Source organism: Cavia porcellus, unplaced genomic scaffold (genome assembly GCF_034190915.1).
Source record: "Cavia porcellus strain 051 isolate PalLab524CR breed Dunkin Hartley unplaced genomic scaffold, mCavPor4.1 scaffold_2, whole genome shotgun sequence".
In the NCBI taxonomy this organism is placed as follows: domain Eukaryota; kingdom Metazoa; phylum Chordata; class Mammalia; order Rodentia; family Caviidae; genus Cavia; species Cavia porcellus.
The window spans coordinates 29,272,303-29,282,071 of NW_026947485.1; the positions used below are offsets into that span (position 1 = coordinate 29,272,303).

General features: G+C 34.4%; 1 protein-coding gene, 1 non-coding gene and 1 pseudogene across 2 annotated transcripts in view; 2 read left to right on the forward strand and 1 right to left on the reverse strand.

The window, feature by feature from the left end:
• The window catches only part of Skap2 (src kinase associated phosphoprotein 2), a 179,519-nt gene extending 172,549 nt beyond the window's left edge, over positions 1-6,970 (reverse strand). Inside the window, exon 1 of the mRNA XM_063239690.1 lies at positions 6,950-6,970. The gene's annotated coding sequence lies outside the window, so the exon portion shown is untranslated. The remainder of the gene's footprint in view (positions 1-6,949) is intronic.
• On the forward strand, positions 902-1,004 carry LOC111756244 (U6 spliceosomal RNA). The gene has a single exon (XR_002790722.1). It is a non-coding gene; the product is annotated as a U6 spliceosomal RNA (small nuclear RNA).
• A 1,605-nt stretch (positions 6,971-8,575) lies between the features above and the next one.
• Positions 8,576-9,209, forward strand: LOC134473892 (dnaJ homolog subfamily B member 6-like; annotated as a pseudogene).
• The last annotated feature ends 560 nt before the right edge of the window (positions 9,210-9,769 follow it).

Consider the following 9,769-nt stretch of genomic DNA (forward strand, 5'->3'; position numbering starts at 1 on the left):
TAAATGGTCTCCAGAAGCTAGAGATAGAGAATTCTCCCCTGGAGTCTCCAGAAGGAACACAGCCAGGCTGACACCTTGATTGTAGCTCAATGAAAACCATTTTTGAACTCCTGATTTCCAGAATTGTACCATAATAAATGTGTGCTGTTTTAAGCCACTGAATTTGTGATCATGCACCAGCAGTAGGAAACTAATATGCCTAGCTACAAAGTATATAAAATGAACAAGATTTCTAACCAATAGAGCCAGCATATGTAATCATACTATTAAATGCCATTTTAGTTAATAGGACTATTCATAGAAACAATATAAATGTCTGATTTTAGTTTACTTATTAATGTATATAATTATTAGTTTCTTCATATATCAAATATGATTCATCAACAAAAGTTACTAAGACTCTCATTCCTGAACTTTTGGCTTAACTAACAAATAGTTTTGTTTGTTTGTTTTTGTTTCATTTGTTTCTTTTGAGACAGGGTCTCACTATGGGTTGCAGGCTACCCTTGAACTTACTATGTAGCCCAGGATGACCTGAAACTCATGTTGATATTTTTGCCTTAGCTCTTGAGTTCTGGGATTACAAACATGTGCCACATGCTCAGTTTACAGTTTGATAGCTCATACAAAAGATAGTAATTATGGTAGTCCAGCCTTGAGGAATTCCCCCAGAAATCTCTGAAGTTATTCCCAACTGCCAAAATAGTTTCTTTTTTCCTTGAAATGTTTATGCTTGGAATAAAATCTTTCTGATGGAGTTCAGAAACATTTCAAACAAAAAATATATAATTTTTTAAATATATAATTTTTAAAAACTGTAGTGTTTTATTCAGGAAACTTTTAGAAATTATGTTGTGAAAAAATTACGTTGTGGTTTGATAAAATTTATAACAGCAGCCTTATGCTCACTTCGGCAGCACATATACTAAAATTAAACTACATAGAGATTAGCGTGGCCCCTGCGCAAGGGTGACATGCAAATTCATGAAGCATTCCGTGTTTTTTTGAATCTGGAACTTATCTTTGCAATTGTAAAGTTATTGGAATTTATAGAGCATACAGTGCTGAGATTGTGATACTTTAAAATAATGTGATAGAACCATTGTTGAAGCTTATAATTTTCCTAACAATTTAATGCAATCCAGTATAAACATATCAATACTTTCATTATCTACAAAGAGCAATTAATTTTAAATGCATTTGTAAAGTTAAATTGTCTTTTATTTTAACGAGTTTCCTATTACATATACCTTTTATACTGTAAAGTTTATACTAAGTAAAAAATGTATAACAGTAGGCTAAACTTCAATATTTTAAGAGGCCTATCTTTTTTTTTTTTGAGTGTTTGTATCCATTGTCACAAGATATTACTGTATTTTCATTGAAAATTATTTTCAGCTGTTTATTTTTAGTAACAAAAATCTTGGAATGCAGTACCTAGATTATGCTAACTCTCTGGAGAGAAATGTCACTTAGAGTGAACCTGTGTTCCAGGTAAATGAAAATTCGTCAGTTTCATCATAGGGCCCTCTACTACCTCATCACACACACTCAGAATCAGCCTTTATTATTTTACTACTTGTAAAGGAAAGTTTCATCCACAGGAACTTAATAGTGGAATTTTTCAAATACAACATTTTCCATTGTTCATGGGATTTGCCCCTGTGATTGCTTTATGAAGCAACAAATAGAAAACCATCATAAAATCCAGATGCCAGCAGCCATTCTTGCTGCCTGTGTTACATTGTTATCTGAAGATATGTAACTGAAATTCTGCTCCTAAAATGTATCTTCTGATCAGCTTGAGTCAGAAATGTATCCTTTTCTTTTCCTCAATGCTTTAAAATTTTTTCCATGTGGGGCAAACATACTCAGTTTCTTTTTTTACTGATACACATAATCATAAGTTGTGTAGTAAAATAAAGCACTTATTGTTTATTTACAAATATTCACTACTGTTTTATTAAATTGTATTAACTCCCATGGCAGTGGATGCCACATAAGTTACTAAATACTTTCAAAATAAGAGAAAAGATGTTTCTCCAGTACAGGGATGGAACTCCTCTTCCTTGCATGTTAGGCAAGTGCCCTACCACTGAACCATACCCCCACCTCTTTGGTCAACTCTTGATATTAAAAATTTCAATAAAACATGTGAGAGTAATTTCATTTTTTCCCAGTGGAACTGCATACTTGATTAGCATTTTACAGTATTTCTTGGTGAGTTTTTTTTTTTTTTGCTTTTTATTTTTTTTCCAGTGTTGAGGATCAAACCCAGAGCCCCATGCAATCTAGGCAAGCATTCTAGCACTGAGCTTATACCCCTAGACATGCTGTAAGTTTTTAAAATGAAGTTTGAAAACTATAAGTAGAAAAGACAAAAATCTGTTACACAGATGGTGAAATACACTGATTATAAGGATTATTTTATTTATGAAAACACTGTGGAAAGTAGTGTTGTATATTTTGGAGCTACATTGAGTCATTTTTAGGAATAAGGAAATTTGGGTAATAAAATTCCCCTCTGAGAATTCACACATAAGAGGGTAAAGCAGATATATATGACCACTTGAAAGAGACAGAGTATCTGTCCTCTTGGTCTATAAGATTTGACTCTAACCTGATTAAACATGAGGACCTATGGGCTCAGCCATGTGGTCAGCTAAAAGAACAGACAGGAGAGAAGCACTGATAGAATTTATCTAACTACTACCTGGGGAGGAGAGATTATTAGCCAGGAACCTTTTTATAATTGGTAAAACAGACTTGTTTAGAAGTTGTTGGGACTAATCCTGTTAAGAAGAAAATATAAATATTTAAGATACAAGAAAGAGACGAGAAAATCTATAGCATAGATTTCCTGAGAAGACAATAAACGCTAGAATTCAAATCACAGATAGAGAGATTGACCTTGAGTAGGGAGAAACATCCCTTCCATCCTGACACAGGGGCAAGGGCATTGTATGAGAATAGATATATGGGTTTGGCAAAAGGCAGAGAAACTTTTGCTGTTTTCTCAAATGCCAAGGTGCCGTGTTTTGATGTACCAATCCTAACACAGTCATTGTTATCAGATTATCTTAGAATGCCTCTGATGTAGAATCTACTCTGTTAACTAAAAGCAGGGTATTATATGATCAACTGAAATAGCAAAATGTGTTAATCTAAAGTTAACAAATTGAAGTGAGTCTTCACATGGTCTTAATAAAATCTTTTCCCATTTGAATTTACTGTGCAGAATACTTGGATGAAGCAGTGTTTATAAAAAAATTTGAATAGGAAAATTGTAAAATTTCTTACATAAAAAATTAAAAGTATCCACTAATGAAGAATGACTGAAGCTGTAAGTAAACTTACAACAGACAAATGTAAAGTATCTTCAGAAGACAAAATGAAAGATAAATTTAAGATATTTTATTAGTGCCATATTTCTAAGGCTGGTTTCTTAGAGTTATCTTTTTTCTTCTCTTTCTAAAATCTCTTCAAGATTTTCCAGCACATTCCTATAGTAACAGAAACTTTAAGAAGATTATTACCTTCCTATTGGAGATTTGGAGGCAGTTTTTGCCTGGTGTTTATTCTTGTCCCTGAATTAGTGGTTAGAGCGCAACTTGATAAAGAAATGTAAGATGGAAAGATACAACCATCCAAAGTTTTCTTAACCGTGCTTCAAAATTGGCCAGAAGCATTTTTATTTGTACTATTATGTCCTCAATGCAGAATTCAGAATATGCCTGTCCATGTTACAATTGTTAGCATGGTACACTAAGCCATTGTTAACACTCTAAAAGTTAAATCTGTACAGTGTAATTGGTCTACAAATGCTGTGTGGAATAAACATAAGAAATTTTCCTTACCCACTTTTTTAAAGGTGCAGAATTATTTGTTTTTAATTATTTAATTTAGGAGAAAAGTCAGCATCTCCCAAGAATCAGCCATGTATGAACTAGAAGGATCCAACAAGAAGCCAACCAGCCAGCCTTTCTGGTAAGTCATGCAAGCCTGCAGCTTCCAGGATGAGAAAAGTCAATGTCTCCCAGTAAATCTATGGTTATGTGGGCTGAGAATCAAATCCCGCCTCCCACACCCCCACGCCCCCATAAATAACCTGCTAGTTGGAAGGACAGGCTGAGTTGATAGCAACTAAGGTACATAAAGCAACTAAATGCTTGTATTGTTGGTTGATTTTGCGGTCAGCAGGGTCAGCAGTCTGAGCCTGTCTTGGTCAGGATCCTCTTTTGGGAAGATGACCATATATAATATAGCTTATATGGGGATTTTCTTTTATCTTGTCTTTGAAATCCAATATTATTCTCACTGTTTTGCTTTGTTCCAATTAATTGTTTTGTTCTATTCAATGTTCTGTTTTGAGTGGCTTTATTCTGTTTTGTTTTTGGTTTGATTTTGCTATACCTGATGGAATGGACAACTAACGTGAAGATAACAAGATATACTGTTGTTTTCCCAGTATCCTGCTTTGAAGTTTGGTATCAATTTCACTGCTTTGTTTTGATTGCCTTTGTTCTGTTTTGTTTTGTTGGATTTCACTATCTCTAAATAAAAAATAAAAATAAATATTTAATTTACTTAATTAAATATGCTTACATAAAACAATCTCACAAAAAAATCAGACTGATAGTACAAAGTAGAACTATATTTTCCCTCCCCCAATATTATTTCTCTGACTTTTATTAGGTATTTTCAAAATATATTCTAAAAGGCTTTAGTAATTTAATTTCCACTAGTCTTAGTTATAAGCAAATGCACTTAATAACTTACTCAGTTGCTCAGTTTCCATATTTACTGATTATTAATCTAATTCAGCGTCAATGCCTTATTATGAGTTTAAGACATTATTTCCAAGTTCATAAACCTAAAAAAAACACAGATACTTTAAGGTGCTCAACAGTGACTGCAGTGTGCTAGAAATCAAACTTGAATTTCCTGTTTTATGGTAATATTATCTAACCATTAACATACTTTCAGGTTAATTAGTTCCAGCTCAGTATATGTGCTACTGAAGTGGGGTACTCAGACCAATTAGTTTATTTGTTTTTTTTAAATGAGGCCTATAGAAAATTTTTAGGATATTTTTGAATACTGATAAATTGAAAAGCATGGTATATAAGCTACTATTCTGGTTATCTCGTTGGTTCTCTTAGAATAAAAGTGATATTTATAACCAATTTGTATCCTTTCTCAACTGGGCCTCATTAGCCAACAATCATGGAGACTAATAAAAGAATCCCATAATAAAAGGCACAGCACACTGAAAACAATGCAGTTCCTACACATTATGGGAAATACTGGGTTTTAGTCTCACATCTCATCCAAAATCTCTGAGGCATATGGGTCGCCAGTGTCTAACTGTATATTATTACTTAAGAAACAAAAATATACCTCTCGTACAGATTGTTCTGACTCTGAAAGGCCCAATCTTTGACCTCAATTGGGGCAGTCACTCAATAGAGTATCCAGAAACTAGATGAAGATTCTGTAAGGATTAATGTTACGGCTCTGCTCTCCCATAAAAGTCTGATGGCCCAAACTGGCTTTCCTAATGTCCCCGAGGCTGGCAAATGGTCCCTTAAGCCCATTATTCTCATTCACATGTTTTAAAAGAGGCTGTTCCCTGCTACTGTTACCTCTTATGTTCACATTTGGCTTTTACAAGACTGACTTAGGGTAGGGATTTATAGTTCAGACACACCTTTCAGTAAGAAAAATGAATGTCCTCATCTCTGTTATATGATAATGCTGTTCCCGTAATAGCTATAGAACCAGGTTGTAAATACCCATTAAATTTAATTCTCTATGCATAAACTACTGGACCAGAATTTTATTTGTTCAACTAATATTCATAGATTTCTGTAAGATTGTCAGTGGATGAAACTGAAAATGATAAGTAAATGTCTAGAAAGCAAAATATAAACCTGGTTATTTGGAGAATACCCAGAGACCAGTCAGGAAAACATTTTTGGAACTGAAATTTGAGGCCAGGTAGGCATAACCTCTAATATTTTATAATATATAAAAGACAAGGAAGGAACTGAATATAGAGACTGAAGTTTCATACTAATTTTGTTTGCTTCCATAAAATTATACTTTTCCTTCACAGTTTTGTATTCTCTGATTCTGATGTATCTCAATCCCTACTATTAAATCCTAATGGTTTCTGATGATTTCTACAGAATTAGATTCACTCAACAGCCATAAGCATAGAGAAGGATACAAAGATATCAGATGGCAGAAGGATGTAAAGATGAGCTAAACACATATGGTTGCTGAACAAATGAACTTTCATTTCTAACAGACTTATAGACAGGATCCCACTAAGTATTTCAGGCTGGCCCTACGCTTTTGATCCTCCTGCTTCAGCTTCCCAAGTGCTAGGACTATGGGCACACACTACCATTCTCAGCTCTGCATGTGTGTATGTGTATTAAGTGGGATAAGAATGAAGCCTTTGGAAGGTGGAACCTTGAAGGAGGTCATTAGTCATTGGAAGTGTGCCTTTAAGGGAAGAATGGGACCGCTCTTTCTTCTCATTTGCTCCCTGGTGATGAGGTGAGCAGTTTTTCTCTGACACTCCCTCCCACTATAAGCTGTTTTACCCAAAGCAAGGGGACCATGAAATCATAGTTTAAAACTTGTAAAACTATGAACCAAAATAAATCTTTTCTTTTCACAAATTTATTATTTTCTTTATTATAGTAACAAAAGGCTAACTAACACAAATGATTAATTTCATTAGGCAAAGGGGAGACTATTTAAAAGAGGATTTAGGAGGAAACATGTCACTGTAGACCTTTAATATTTTTTCTGGTCTGTGAACAATCAGAGTAAGGAGAAGGGAGGTAAAATTAAAGGTGAGAAGCAGGAGAAGGAGTTGACTGTTAATAATAGGGATTGAGAGGCTGGGGATTAGCTCTGTGGCAAAAGTGCCTACCTTGCAAGTGTGTGGTTGTGAGTTCGATCCCCGGTGGTTGTGAGTTCGATCCCCGGTACTGATAAAAAAGGAAAAAGACAGAAAAAAATAATAATAGGGATTGATGTACCTCAGAATCAGAGAATACAAAACTGTGAAAGAAAGGTATAATTTTATGGAGCAAACAAAAGTAGTATGAAACTTTCCAGCCTAGAATATGTGAAGAATAGACACAACTCACAAATCTTACAATGAATAACTAGATGTCCTACAGGTGGCACAGCAGAATTTATCAGCATAACTCAGAAAAGATTGTATCATTGTTTTCCAACTTGCTTCAGCCATCACTTCAAACCAGATCTTATTCCTGAATTCCTCATTGCTAGAAACAAAAGTGGAATTCAATACTAATAACAATAATAATTCTAGCTATTATTTATTATTTATTATCTGCATATCCTATAAAGTACATTTTTCAGGGTCAAGCTAAACTAAGGTATTTATAGACCCTACTAGATTCTTTGGAAAATCAACAGAATCATTTAATAAACCCTATTTTTATGAGTGTATCTTTTGGATAGATTTGTAAATCAGAGTCCAGCAACACACTGTAATCATTTAAGCCACTAAAAAACCTACAACTATGTTAAAATATATAAGAATGTGTAACTTATGATTACATCAAAAAAGCAGAATATCAAATGCCATGTGGACTTATTACAATTATGTAAAACCGTAAGTATGTGAATGAGTCAAAAGATAATATGCACATTTTTAAATAGTTGTATTAGGAGAGTATGATTATAGGTGACTATTTTTCCTTTTCTGAAAATTTCTTTGGATCATTTTGCTGCTCCATGTATTATAGTAACTTCTACTGGTCAACATCTAGGCTTAGGTAAACAGCAAGATCCAATATATTAGTAAATTAAACAAGATTTCAGTTTATTTCTTATTTGACAATCAAGATACAAACCATGCAGAGCAAATACAGTGATTCTACTACGCTGAAACTCAAGCTTCTATCTTTTTATTTTGCTTCCTTTTTTCTAACGATCTCAAATGACTGCCCACTGTGTCCGTATTCTGGCCAATGGGAAGAGGAAAAAGGCAAGAAGCACCCACATTCCATTTCTAAGAAAACATGGGGCCTGACACACAGGAAGAAGAAGAAAATGTTAAATGAATGAATGAATAAACTTACAGTATCTCTAGTTTTAAAGGTTTCCAGCAGAGAATTTCCAAATAAAAGGTACTTAGCAATCACCAAATACAGGTGATGTTTTCTCATTGACCTCAGAGTTGCGGAGACAGGAATAAGATGCTCTGAAAGCTAATGGGAAATGTCTGATTGTAACCTATAAGATTTTGGAGGACTAACTCAAGGTGCAGGCATATGCCTTTCACTCACCTTTGTTGTAGGAATTCTTCGTCTACACTGTTGGCCAGCTTATCTCTTCCAATCTTCAGCATTTAAAGCCCCTAGGTGATGATTAACTAGAACTATAGTACTGAAAGCCTCTAAGAGTAGGAGAAGGAACCTCTGCAGCCCAAACCAACCAAACCATGCTGGATCCATGAGAAATACACTCCCCATGTCCTTCCTTTATGATGCAAGGTGGTCACAACCTGTTAAAACATGGAGGCATGCAAAGACATGCTTCACCCAGGGACATCAGGAAAGTATATCAGAAAATGGCACTAACGTGGCATCCAGATTAAAGTTCTGTGAATAAAGAAGAGCAAATATTCAAACATGTAGCTAAGGCATATGAGCCATTATCAGATGGTCAAAACAGGACATCTATGACAAATATGGGCAAGAAGGATAAAATTGAGCAAGTAGCAGCCATTCTGACAGATCATTTGAATTTGGCTTCATGTTCTGGACCCTAGATGATGTCTTCAGGGAAGATTTTTGTGGAAAGTACCTGTTTTCATTCAGTTTCGTCAAAGATCCATTTGAAAGCTCTTTAGAGCACCAAAGAGGTCTACAAGGAAGCAGCGCAGGCTTTTATCTGCCATCAGTGGATTTCCATCCTTTGGAGATGGGTTTTCTTCATTTGATTCATTTGGTTCACTTTACTTTTATCCACATTATTTGGTGGCATTATTTGACAACTTGAAATCTACATCAACTCCTACTTAAATTATTGTAGAAAAATCACCACAGAGAATTGTTGAGAATGGTCAAGAAAGAGTACAAGTTGAAGAAAACGGACAGTTGAAGCCCTTAGTGATAAATGGTAAGGAGCAGCTGCTACACTTGAATAGTGAGTAATTCAATACATGCATTTAACAGAGATTTAAAAATTATAATGAGCATCACTTGAGATTAATAGAAACATTTTTTGAAGATGCCAAACTCAATTGTCAGTATACTTAAAGTCAGTTTGTACCTAAATATTTATAAACACCTCATCAAAGCCTCTATTTGTCAAAGACTTTTGAGTATTGTTGGAACCATACGGTAAGACTATTTTTTGTCTTTAAAACTGTTTTAGACTCTGTATGCACTTTCCTTTTTTATTCAACATCAAAGTCAGGTGAGCCATGACTCACTGAGTAACACTAGGACAAGGTAAGGGTTTGATACCATCATAGATATGCTTTCCATTGTGTTTGAAACATAAGCCAAGTAATGTCAGCTGACATTGGCAGGATGAGTCCTCCATAGAAATAATTTTCATTATTTCAGTATTTAGTAATGAAAGACATTAATACATTAATGATAATACATTGGTCTAATATAAATTTAAGGTTGTCTTTTTCTTGTGCATGGATGCTGGCAACTACTAGTTTTGACAATTGTTTAAAAATGTATGGGCTAGGGATTTAGCT